We start from the raw sequence: 13,208 nt of genomic DNA on the forward strand, positions 1-13,208 counted from the left end.
TCGCATGTACGTGGAGCGTCAAACCGAGGGTAACTATAGTTGGTGGGAAATCTGGGAAACCCAGCTGCGCGGTAGTGGCAAGCTCGATAAACATGTCCTGCTTCACCGCAATGAAAGCATAGCGGCCGGCGGTCAGCGGTGCGCCACAAATCGGTTTTTCGTAGCGGATAGCCGGCAGGGAATTCTCCGTAAGACCGCGGCGCAGCGATCGGCTGTCGGCGATACGGCATTGCTGGCGGCGGCTGTGACTGTCGAAGATAGGGCGTCGGGGATGGCGGCGGTGGCTGCGTCGGAGTGGTCGACGGTGTCAGCAGCATCGAAGTGGCGGGAGGTGGACGACAAAGAGCTTCCGCGTATGTGCATCGTCGCGGCGCCGCTTGCCAGTCGGGCGAAGAAAAGGCCTGTCGAACTTCCTCCCGGACGACATCAGCGACAGAAGCCACCGCTGCATGGGAGCAATTCCGAGCTGCCGGATCTCCTCTCGCACAATCTCTCGGATAACTTCACGCAGAGATGTGCCGCCGCCCTCAGGTAGCAGTGAAGCATTTGTTGGCGAGTTCGCGCGATCGTATTGGCGGTACCGCTGCTGTAGTGCCCGTTCGATAGCGGTAGCCTCCTTGGTAAATTCGGCCACTGTCGTCGGTGGATTCCTCACGAGTCCGGCAAACAGCTGCTCCTTCACTCCCCGCAAGAGATAGCGCAACTTCTTTTCTTCGGCCATCTCAGGATCTGCTCTGTGGAAAAGGCGGGCCATATCTTCTGCAAACATGGCAACGCTCTCATTTGGCTTCTGAACACGAGATTCGAGAAGGCGCTGCGCATTGTCTTTTCTGTCGCTGCTAGTGAATGTGTCTAGCAGCTGGGTGCGGAAGGCATCCCATGTGGTCAGGCTCCTCTCCCGGTTCACAAACCATGTCCGCGCACTGTCTCGAAGAGCAAAATAGACATAAGACAGCTTTTGCCGGGAGCTCCATTCATTATGACTGGCGACACGCTCGAACTGGTCCAGCCAATCTTGGACATCTTCAATGGCGTCACCATGGAAACTTTCTGGGATCATAGGATGCTTGTAACGTCACCTGCGATGGAGTTGCAGTGGCCATGGTGGTAGTACTTAGACGCGGTCCGGCAGGATCCTGCAAGGGGTTGAACTCGGGCGTCAGGCCTAGCAGGCGGCGGCTGTACCGGTGAACCGGAGTTTCGACGAGCGAAGGCGATTCCGCGTTCGATGGATGGCTCCGCGAAGGGGTGCTAAGCATGAGGCAATCCTACCCAGCACATCCACCAGTGTCACGACCTCGCAGGAGACGTGGAAGCAGGCGTACAGCACGTATACAAGTACTTTATATAAGCAGCAAACGCAACGTCGTTGTCGTCTCTGTTTTTCTACCCGCGCGCTACTTCAGCGTCGTTTCCATGGCCGGGCACATACCCGCGGCGACGATATAGCATGTGGCAATATGCAACGCACTAGAGCAAAGTGGCTGTTCATGGCTAGAACTTAAGATGAGAATGCACATAAGCTATGTAAAAACTCTTTCAAATGGGAATTTATTAGGCGGGACGACGGCAGGCGTCTATCTTGAATTAGAGCATCACTACCACAGTTCACTGATGAAAACCTGAGCAAATGCCTTTTTTATTCCAATTCCACTTAACATAGACCGTGTATATTATTCATTGGGCTTTCGTCCATTGAGGACTGAGTGGCTCTTGCAAGATCTAAAAAAGAGGTGACTTTCTTTTTTCTTAAATTGCATATGAGAATGTGCCAATGTAAGCGTGTTTGACAATGCATGCTACAGCCTGTCCACAAATACACTTACTCCCACCACACAATAATCCCATAGACCTTTTTTTTTTGCATAGACACAATACGAAAAAACTTGTGCATGAAGCAGCTCGATAATTTGAATAGGTGATAACCATCCCAGAAGCTTGCGGTCTCATACACTCCCACAATGGAAAAATGTATAAAAACATGCAAGCGTGTAATATGCACCGCACACGCATTGTAAAAAAAATTCAGTAGCCACAATGGAATTAATTTGACTATCAGGCACACATCTGCACAGAAAACAGCAGTATTTTACAGGGTGCACAAATATTTCAAAATATGCGAATGTCACGTAGCTGGACAGAACCATAGTAATGTTGTTGCCGTCCCTTGGAGATACTCGGTTATTTTTACATTCCGCCTAATAGATAGTTAGTCGTATTTATTGATCAACTTCTCAATTATTATAATTAGATTAAAAGTGTCAATGAGAAAATTGTAGAGCAACATGAAAGACTCCCGATACAGCTTTGTATTGCTCAATACGCGCTACGTAGAAGTGTTTTTCCGAGCATGAAAGAAGCTCATGAATACACGCAAAGTGCCTCGAGTGGCGAGTGGTTGCTGTATTCGCGGGTTTCGTTCACGCTCGGAAAACACTTTTATGTATCACGTATTGAGCAACAGAAAGTTATATTTTGAGTTTTCCACGCTGCTGTACAATTCTCTCGTTCATACTTTTTATCCAATTATAGCATTAAAAGAGTTGATTAATCACTTATGAAAATAATTATGTAATTAAGCGGAATAAAAAATAATCTGAGTATCTCCAAGCGACGGCAGACATTACCTTGGTTCTGTCCAGCTACGTGTCATTTACATATATTCCAATCTTGGTGCATTATAGTAAACCACCCAGTATATATCTTTTACATGCAGAAAAATTTGCACAAACTACTGCGGCACACAGGAGGTTCTCTCTTCCGCAGCGGCCTTCGAGGTTTATTTGACCGTGTGAGGTTCTTTGGACAGTTTGGAAATAAGGTGGGAATCCTTTTATCGAGCGCTCCGCGTAATATTGCCACGTGTCTAGCGCGGCGATGACGATGGCATAAGACACATCGGCACTTATGAAAAACATAGCAAGAAGCTAGGAGAAGTAGCAGTGACTAGCGCGCGCTATTTTAAAACCGTCCGTTCTTGTTACTGCCTCTGCCGACAAGTGCGTTTCGTTTGTCCCTCGAGCTTTCGACGTCGTGACAATATGCCATCGATACCGTATCATCTGAAAAATTGCTGGTGCAGACATGGTCGGTAGGCGTTAGAGTTTGGTCTGCCCTCAGATTTGCACGGCGCCACTGCTCTAGACGACCGCTGTCGGACGGCGCTTTGAATAAAGTCACACGCTCCGCACAAGTCAGGTATCCAGAATTGCAGTTCGGAACGAATCACTTTCTAGCCATTTCAAACACTCCTCAGAAGGCCGCTGCCACCTTCGTCGAGGGCCCGTGGCGAGAATACCCAAGCACGAGCTCATGAAACGAACGCGAACAAAAATCGTGCCTTCAAAACAGCGCAACCGCACACGCAAGCAGGAAGACGAAGCAGCGGCAGCACGCGCCTTGCCGCCGAGGCTGAGACCGCATACCGCAGCGCCCTCTACGACGGCGCCGAACCAGCTGCAAACAAGCCGAACATAATCTGGACGCGAGCGAGCGGCGCTTTCGCGCGCGTTGGGGGGAGAGTGTCAGCACCTCTCCTTATTCTTACACCGTGGTTGGATGCATAGTGTATCTATTATGGGCGTTTCTAGGAAACGCCAGATACCCTTTATACCACCGCTTCCTGGAGTTTTCTTGCACTTCTTGCCGCTCAATCGCCGTTTCAAGACGCTCAGTCTGCGCATAGGATTCAACTCGAGTGTTTTCACATTGGGAAGCACAATCAGCCTCTGACCGTGTAAAAAGTGAGCGGTAGTTAACACATGGAGTCGTCGGCTGTAACACACAGATATTTTAATGAGCGAACTTTTATGGTTCCTTCAACGTCGTTCAAAATAATGCCTACTTGCTCCTAACTAATAAACGGTGTGCCAAGAGCCTTTCTGATATTGTCCTTGATAGATGGAACTACTGGTTCACAGAATTCGCCCAACCAAGGAGTCCGTTCTCGCATAAACTTACGCAAGACGCCATGCAGGAACTAAGTCCCGACCTGCACTGCCTCGTAAGAGTTCCTTTCACGCACGAATATCTCGCGGAGCATGCATAAAGAACAAAGCATTGTCAGAGTAAACAACACGACGGTTGCTGCGGTGGGCGAGAAATAGGCGTAAAGCTACCAGAAAGATTTCATCTTTAGCGCGTGTAACAAGCTCAAGCTTCAAATGAATGGCTGGTACTACGGTACACGTTACGATTTCAACGTGAGCTTTCACAAAAATTTCACCTTTCACATATAAGGGCCGAGCAAAATCCACTCCCATTTTGTCAGAAGGTTGGGCCATTTGCACAGGCTCTGCAAGCAGTGCTGCCATTGGGGCAGAGGCGGGTTTTGCGTGGAAATCAGCGCACCACAATCACTTCTCAATCAATTTCTTCCAGCACTGCCTGGAGGCCACAATCCAGAATCTCTGGCGTTGTTCGGCCACTGCAATTGCAATTCCAGCGTAGAAATGTAAAGGCGAGAGCCTTTTTTTTTTGAACTAATAGGAGTCTTCTTCGTCGGACATGGACAAGCCTTGAGACAGAAACACCATACGGCTGCTCGTCATAACACTTTCTTTTTCTCTCTTGAGCGCAGGCATTGAATCCCTCATGTCACGCGCGCTCCTTAAACATTTTTCTCGTTCGCTTCAATGCACTGCCACGTGTAGCATATGAAGATGTCACAATACCTGAAACAGGCATTACAACAGACATCCTCTTGGAAACAAAATTTTGAGGAGCCTACATATTGTGTAACGTTGGAGTTTTTGGTTGCTCCTTCGTTTCATTACGTTTCACAATTTCGTAAAGTTTTAAAAAATTAGCCATTACGCATTGGGAATACGCTTTTAATATATGTTTTGCCATAATTCAATGCATTATAAGTGGTGGTAATTAAATCAGTAGATTTTTACAACAGCTGTTTCATAGCAATAAATAGTTTCCATGTCCAAGTAGACATTGGCTAAAGTGTTCCAGCTGTCGTCATATGCAAAAGAAAGTTTTACAGAACCTCTGGCTGTAGAAAATAAAATCAAGCAAGCATTTTGACAGCTCTCACAAATATCAGTATCAGTAAGGAAATTGTGCATACGGGCAGCGCCTTTTCTTGTTAGCTGTAGATTAGTTGCGCAGGTCCCAATGTTTCACTGGCACTTTTTATAATACTCCAGGTATTCTTCACCTTTAAGTCTCTTTAGTCAGATAGAAGATTTGAACGGGTTATAAAAATACAAATACTCTAGAAATATATTGCACCCGTAAACATGTGGTACATACAAATTTACCTTACCGTAGGTGCACAAAGCAAAAACAATAATTGATGTGTGAGCTGCTTTTGTACTTCTTTTGCTAGTATTCAATCCTGGGGCTAAAGAATAATGTCCATAAGACGGAAAGAAACATAGATATACTGTAATCAATAGCACTATGAATTTTGGTTTTCTTTGACTGAAATGTACACTTCCAGTCTATATACAAGAACAACCTACTCTAACTATAATCTGTAAGCAATACCTTCTTGTGGCGCATGCTACATGCTTGTGGGCTAAAAATCTATATTGGCTTAGCGAATGCAATTTAAGTTCACATAGAAGTCGTCTCTCAGGAAATCTGAAAACATCAGCATTAATTGATTCAAGAAAGCGAGATATTCGTTACAGCAAACTTTAAAAATTCGAGCGCCATCAATACCACACAATGAAAAACACACATAGTGATTGTACCAATGCGAGAAATTGTTCACTTTAAATAAAATGCTGAAAAAATAGAAACACTTCGATGACGTTTAACAACAAAACTGCGCTCAAAACCAAGACAGTCGATATACAAGAGAGTCAACATAGAACACACGAAGTGCAGGTCTCCATGCTTGAAGCATTTACTGATAGGAGGAGTGTGCTTAAATCTTCAAATTGTATATCTCAATAACGCACATTCTGATCTAGACGGTACATCGAAAGCAAACACCATATTGTTACGTGTCTGCAAAGAAAACTGGCAACGTTTGTTGAGGTCAGCTGGCTGACGTTGAGAGCAGCAGGCATCTGGCAGACGCTCGCGCATAGAACACGGTCACAGCTGCAGGAAAGACAAACGTACAGCAGTGGTGAAGCGGGACGTGCATAGTCTCAAGAAACAGAGAGGTAACCGCTTTAGCTACAAAAGGGAGCATAAATATGAGCATGAATAAATAAAAAAAAAGATCACGAACGCGCCACGTAGGGTTTCATGCGTGCGACATGAGCTAATATGTCAGGGCGAGGTTCCTGTCGACACCGTGTTTGTGCCACACAGTCCGGAATGACCTCGCAGTTCACATCACTAATGCGGCGTAGCACTTTATATGGACCAAAATACCGACTCAGCAACTTTTCATAAAGGCCACGGCGGCAAACGGGGGTCCACGCCCACACTTGGTCTCCGCGACTGTAGCCCACTTTTCTGTGGCAGATTTTATAACGCTGTGCATCTGCGTGTTGCTGCTCACCGATGTGTAGCCCCGCAAGCTGGCGAGGTTCCTCAGCGCGCTGGGCAAATTCTGTCGCGTCAGTAGTGAGCGGCACGGTATCTTGACTCGAATGCATAGTGTCCAGCATCGTCTAAACTTCGCGGCCGTAAAGGAGGCGAAATTGTGTGAACCACGTCTATTCTTAAACGGCGGTATTATACACGAAGGTCACGTAAGGCAAGATACGGTCCCACGTCTTGTGCTGCACGTCGATGTACATAGAAATCCTGTCTGTGACGGTCTTGTTCAACCGCTCCGTGAGTCTGTTGGATTGAGGATGTTTAATAGTCGTCTTTGTTGCTCAATTTATAAATTTCGTCCATGAGTTGTGCTGCAAACGCCGTCCCTCTGCGATTACAGTGGATGGGTCACCATGAAGCAATGCAGTGTGACACATGAAGGGCGCTACCTCAGAAGCCGTGGCTCGTGGGATTGCCTCCTTCTCGGCATAGCGGGTTCCAATAGTGACTCACGACAATCACCCACAGGAAAAGACCCAAGAATGTCCAAGCCGACTTTGTCAAATGGCTTATGAGGTGGTTTGACGGGTCGCAATAACCCGGCGGGCTTAAGGGTTGGTGACTTTCCCGGCTGACATTCACGGCAGCCTTTGATATACTGCCTGACGCCTGCCGAAAGCCCAGGCTCCTCACTCTGGCAAGCGTTCGTGAGGAGCCTAAATGGCCAGATGTGGGCTGGTCACGGCAAGCGAAAAGATTATTGTTCCGCAAGTATTTTGAAGGCACCAGGAGGTAGGTTCGGTCATTTGAACGGGCATTTTTCTTGTACAGCACGTTGTATAGCAGACAGAAGGACGTTTATACGCCAAGTACATGGCGTGGTATAGTTGCTGGGCGGCCCTCTAAGTGGTCGCAGTTAGCGCGAACTCAAATCTGATGAAGTAATGGCGCCCAGGAAGCCGTCATCGTCCTCTGACTTTCGACTGACAGATTCGGCGGGTGCACGCGACAGTGTGTCAGCGTCTTCATGCTTGCGGTCAGAATTATAAACGATAGTGACGTCAAATTCCTGTAGCAGCAAGCTCCACCGTGCCAGTGGTCCTGAAGGATCGCGTATGTTCACTGATCAATATAGAGCATGATAGTCTGTCACCACTTTGAAGGGACGGCCGCATGAATAAGTCCGAAATTTCGTGATCGCCCGCACGGCCGCGCGACTGTTGTAGAGTAGTTCGCCTCGGCACGGGACAGCAAGCGGCTAGCCTAAGCTATTACTCTTTCAATGCCGCCTTGAAGTTGGACCAGTATGCGCCAATATATTCTAGTAGAATTTGCTGATATTGTGGGGAATCACCACTTTAGGATGCAGTATGCGAAACTGCAGGGTTCTTATTACAACTGCCACGAATTCAGGGAATATTATTAAACCACTAGCAGGCTATCAAAAATACACTTTAGTGTAGAACGCATACAAAAATGTTTTCTGGACGACATCGACACACTATTGTAGTCACTGCATGTCATGTTTTATGTTCATTTTCTGGAAAAGATAACAAGCCCCGTTTTTTACTACCGATATATCAGCTTCATTAGGGAAATTAAGTGGTCGGACATCTCTAAAATAAATCGCGTATAAAAGAAATAGGTATATTTCGCACTGTAATATCCGACAACAGGTAGCAATTTCACGCGCTACTTTTTAAGAGTTCATCAAGACGAACCACATCCAACATCTCGCATCCAGCATCTCACTTTTTTTCGGTTGCTGTCATACCATCTTCCCATCACCGTTGGAATACAGTCGTCATCTCAATGTCCTAATGTTGTCGTCGTCACGTTGTCGTTGGTAAAACATCGTCATTATCTCGGAATCCACATATCAGCGTGTGTTCCGTTCCGGCCAGCATCGAAGACTGTCTATGTAGAGAGCTAAGGAGACAGCCAAGACAGCTTCGAGGCCATGCAATGGAACGCGTTTCGGACCGTCTGGATGACGTATGGAAGACGCCACCTTTTCTTGCCACCTCGCGGCGACAAGAAAAAGTTGAGAAAAGCACGCATTGTTTCTGTATTTTAAGTCTTTGCGCCTGCGAACATATGAAAAACACCATGTGAATTACATTAAGGCCGTAGGAAAGCCTGTCTAAGTTTTTTTGTGCGCAGACGACCTTCCTGTCCACTTTCCAAGATTCCTGCTCAACCGCCATCTTGTTTGGACAGAAAAGCAGCCTGCATCGTTTCTGACTTTGATGCTGTCTTCGCGAAGCTGTCTACTTTGACGCCTTCGGGAGAACTGGAACGCGACTTAAGATGGCCGCTGTCCACTTAGCCGTCTACTTGGCCGTCTTAGGCGAGTATTGGAACACAGCCTCTGCCTCGTCATGGTGTCATCGTTATATACTTTTGTTGTTTAGTTGCTATGACTCCATCTTCGTCATTCCGCCGTCATTGCATCGGCGTCATACAGTCATCGTCACACTTCAAAAAAAATGTGATATTAAAAAACGAGAGTCCGTTCAAAAAAGGTAGTGCGATTTGTTTGCAGAAGATATGACAGGAATTTTTCACCGTCCAGTTTTCTTTCCCAGCTTGGTCTCACTACACTTGCAATGCGTCGCCATCTTGAATGCCTGAAATTCCATTACGGTTTAATCAATTCTCCCCGCATCGATACTCTAAATAACGTTATTACTTTTTCAGCCCTTTATCTACCAGGAGCAACCACGTCCTTAACATTTCAACTTTTTTCGCTCAAACCGACCCCTTCAAGTATGGCTTTTTTCAGTCAACGATTGAAGCCTAGAACTCGTTGCCGGGAAGCATCCGTTCACTACCATTGAAAGAATTCTTGGAAGCCTGTTCACGTTCATGGATGTTCATCCCACTGCTGCAATAGCCTCATTGAGGCTGCGGTGTGTATAAATAAATAAATAAATAAATAAATAAATAAATAAATAAATAAATAAATAAATAAATAAATAAATAAATAAATAAATAAATAAATAAATAAATAAATAAATTTCCTATGGGTGACCTTAAGAAGCGAGTGTCATTGCAAAATAGGACGATATAAAAGTATGTGGCATGGAGCCGAAGCTTGAAAAGTCCCAGAATTACTACTACGTGCGCCAAATAAGGGTTTTTAGGAATATTGTGAATATGGTCTGGCGCTACATTGCTCGATTGATATTTGCATTACGATTGACAATCATCGTGAGATGAGACCTGTCGTAATTTTTGGTCGCGCTGTACCTCCAACAAACTTTATTTGACAAGGTGGATGTGCCTCTAGTCACAGGCAAAGATTACAGCGCCGCTTTGGAGCCGAGGGTGATGTTTGTTGCACTATCACCATGCTTTCGCGGGTAGTGTTAGAGAGACGCAAGAAGGACAACCACTAGAAATTAGGCCTAAAACCATCGCACAACCGCACTGCCCACAATATTGCGGGTGGCAAAACATTCCACAGTACCTGGCGTTGGGTATTGAGAGTCTCTACAGACTGTTTTAAATAAGTTGAATGAATATTTACGCGTCAATTCAGTGCATTTACGTGCGTTGTGCGGTTCGCGTTCGCTTGCGCTTTATTTTGCTAGCCGCGGAGGATTCGGTGAGGTGAGACGAAGACAACGAAGAAGACGTGATGCTCGATCGGAGCTGTTCTGCTGTGTTTCCGGCTGTTGCTTGTCCTGTTATTACGGTGACAAATTATTGGATGTGCTGGTTACCGTCCTATGCACTAATTTGACCTCCCGACGCTTCGAGCCCCTACCACCATTCCCACGACTCCCGAGAAAAACCGGTCACTTCGCCACAGCCGCCGCTTGCAAGGACTACCTCCTGCATACGGCCCATTGAGCCAAGTAAGAATGTCCCCCACAGGGGCAAGTGCAAGTTAGACTCAAGAGAGCGACACAGTCCAATCCACTTTATGGTCCGAGTGTCGTCTACGCAGCGCGCGTTCGGAAGCCATTTCATGGCGACGTGTTCGAGGACGTGGCTTGAACACTTCGACCGAGTCATGCAGTCAATGAATGGGATGACTCTAAGAAACTGCGCTACATGTACTTCGCACGTGGTTTGAGAATCATGAGGGGTACATCACTAGCTGGCAAGAATAGGTGACCCGTAAAATAGCGAGGGATTGTTGGATGCGCCGTCTGCTAGCTGCTTCCGGTTCGAGTCAGCGCAGCCGCCGCCACCGCTTCGCCGTTGAATTACATTGGTGCGCTTGCAGTCCGTTCTTCTTTCTGGGGTTTTACGCGCAAAAACCAGTTCTTATTATGAGGCACGCCGTAATGGAGGGCTCCGGATTAATTTTGACCACCTGGGGTTCTTTAACATGCACTACAACTCAAGCACACGGGCGTTTTCGCATTTCGCCTCCATCGAAATGCGGCCCCCGCGGCCTATATTCGATCCCGCGAGCTCGTGCTCAGCAGCGCAATGCCTTAGCTGACTGAGCCACTTGCGCTTGCATTGCGGCTTTGTCCCACTCGAAGATTACCCGGTTGCAGGTGCCTAACAAAATCATCGTCGGCTGTTCAGCCGTTGGCTGCTCAAATTCAAGCGTTAAAGGTGAATGCATGTAACTACTGTCTTGCAGCAACCCTTGCTGAGTCAGCTGTGCACAAGCATCAGAGGAATGGCTGCCACTTCCAAAACTGTAACAAGGGAGAGACCATACGTGAAAAAAAAAATGAACATACAGTGCCACTTATCAGGCGGCGATTAGCTGTGTAAGGGCCGACACGGAATGATTCCCCAAGATATTTCTTTCTCTAACATTGACTCATGCAACCAGAACTATGTCAGTACTCGCATGGGTATTATCAAACGAGGTTTTACGGCGCGAATTTAAGCGGGACACAGCAAGATACATAATACTCGTAACCAACTAGCCCTCCTTAGCTCCTTCAGCACAGATAGAGATAATGCGCAGCCGTAATATGACGGCGATACGGCCATTGTTGACAAAAAAAGCAAGAACGTCTAACTACGTACCACTTCAAATGAACCTAGAGTTTCGACCGAGAAATGTCGTTGACAGCGCGCAAAGTTACCATTTTCAGCGCTAGCTGCGCCATTTTACCGACGATATCGGTTTATAGCTACGATCACAGAACAGCATGCACCACTGTAGCCATCGCCTCAGCACCCGATTTTCCAAGTAATCCTTCTATATGCTTGATAAATTATCGGATAACAATACCTTTTTCACCTGTCTGACTGACCCGCAGGCAGAGCAGTCAGTGACAGTGCATCCAAGCAAGGGCAAATGTCGTAGAGCTAAATCTGGCAGAAACAAAAAAGGCTGCAGAAACGAAAACCAGAGTTCGTTTACGAATAAAAGCGTGTCCTTGCTTTTCTTGGCTCGTCATGAGCGTGCCCAGAGTGAACTGAAACCTAGAAATCAGCTGCATGAATGGTACGACATTGCTGGTTGACAAAGCGGACGGAAAGCTTCGCACGACTGACAGTTAAAACCGCGTAGAAAAACAGGCGTGCCGGACATGCCGCCGATGCCGCCGCGTCGTCCGTCGAACCGGAAGCTACTAGCAGACGGCGCGCCCCACAATTCCTTGCGATTGCTCGTTTTACGGGTCACCTATTCCGACGACAGCTTTGCGAGACAAACAGCAGCCCCGAAAGGAAAGAAAATGCCGAACAGCCTCTGCAGAGTTGGTTTGAGAAGCCAAATGAAAGCGTGGCCATGTTTGTCGAGGACATGCCGCGCTTGTTCCGATCTGCTGATCCAGGTATGGCCGAGACAAAGTTCGTCTCTTAATTCGAGGGGGAAAGCACAACTATTCGCTGGACTCATGCGCAACCCTCCAGCTACCGTCGCTGAGTTCATAACTGAAGCAGCGACAATGGAACGTGCGCTACAGCAACGCTCCCAACAGTACGACCGCCAAAGCACCGTTGCCGCCGTGTCATGTTTCACCTGCGGACATGATTTAGCAGCACTACGAGAGCTTGTGCGAAGCATTCTGCGCAAAGAGCTTGAGGAAGATCGCAAAACTTCTTGTCAGTCCGTCTGTTACTGCGCTTGGTGACATCATTTGTGACGAAATCAGGACCATGACCCAACCATTGGCGCCAGTGCGAGCGGAAGCCCCAGTCCTGACTTATGCTGAAGCCCTACGGAGTCCTCAACCATCTACGGGACAACGTTTGCCTTCCCTTCTTTCAGCTCTACCACGTCAATTTCCCGCTACAAATGTAAACTCGTATGCGGCCCGTGAGGCCGGTGAGATATCATGCGGAAATAAAACGTGTGGCGCACCTCGCATAATCGGCCACTTTGCTACCACTGCGGCGAAGCGGACCATCTGCATCGTCAGTGCCATTATCGGAGGATGGGCCTTCAGGGATTTCACCCTAACGCGCGTCGACCAAGTAATGGTGAGCGCCCACGCGAGATAGAGCAGTTCCTGGCCTCTCAGCAGCCGTGTTCTCCTGCACAACGACACCAATCACGTTCACCATCTCCTCGGGGCATCATAACGGCTAGCCGTTACTCCAGGTTCCCGGATGTTCGCAAGAGGTCCCCAAGTCCACGCCCACGTCAGGAAAACTGAGGACAGCCGACCTCAGCAGGGGGTGGGGCCGCTGCGGATCGTCCTCACAAACACCCTCCGACACGACAAGTTCACGACGACGATTCATCTGCCACGCCTTGTCCTGATAACGACGCAGGACTTTCCGCCGATATTACCGTAACCGTCGACAACTACCAGGTCACCACGCTC

The sequence above is a fragment of the Dermacentor silvarum genome, chromosome 7, assembly GCF_013339745.2.
Source record: "Dermacentor silvarum isolate Dsil-2018 chromosome 7, BIME_Dsil_1.4, whole genome shotgun sequence".
Taxonomy (NCBI): Eukaryota; Metazoa; Arthropoda; class Arachnida; order Ixodida; family Ixodidae; genus Dermacentor; species Dermacentor silvarum.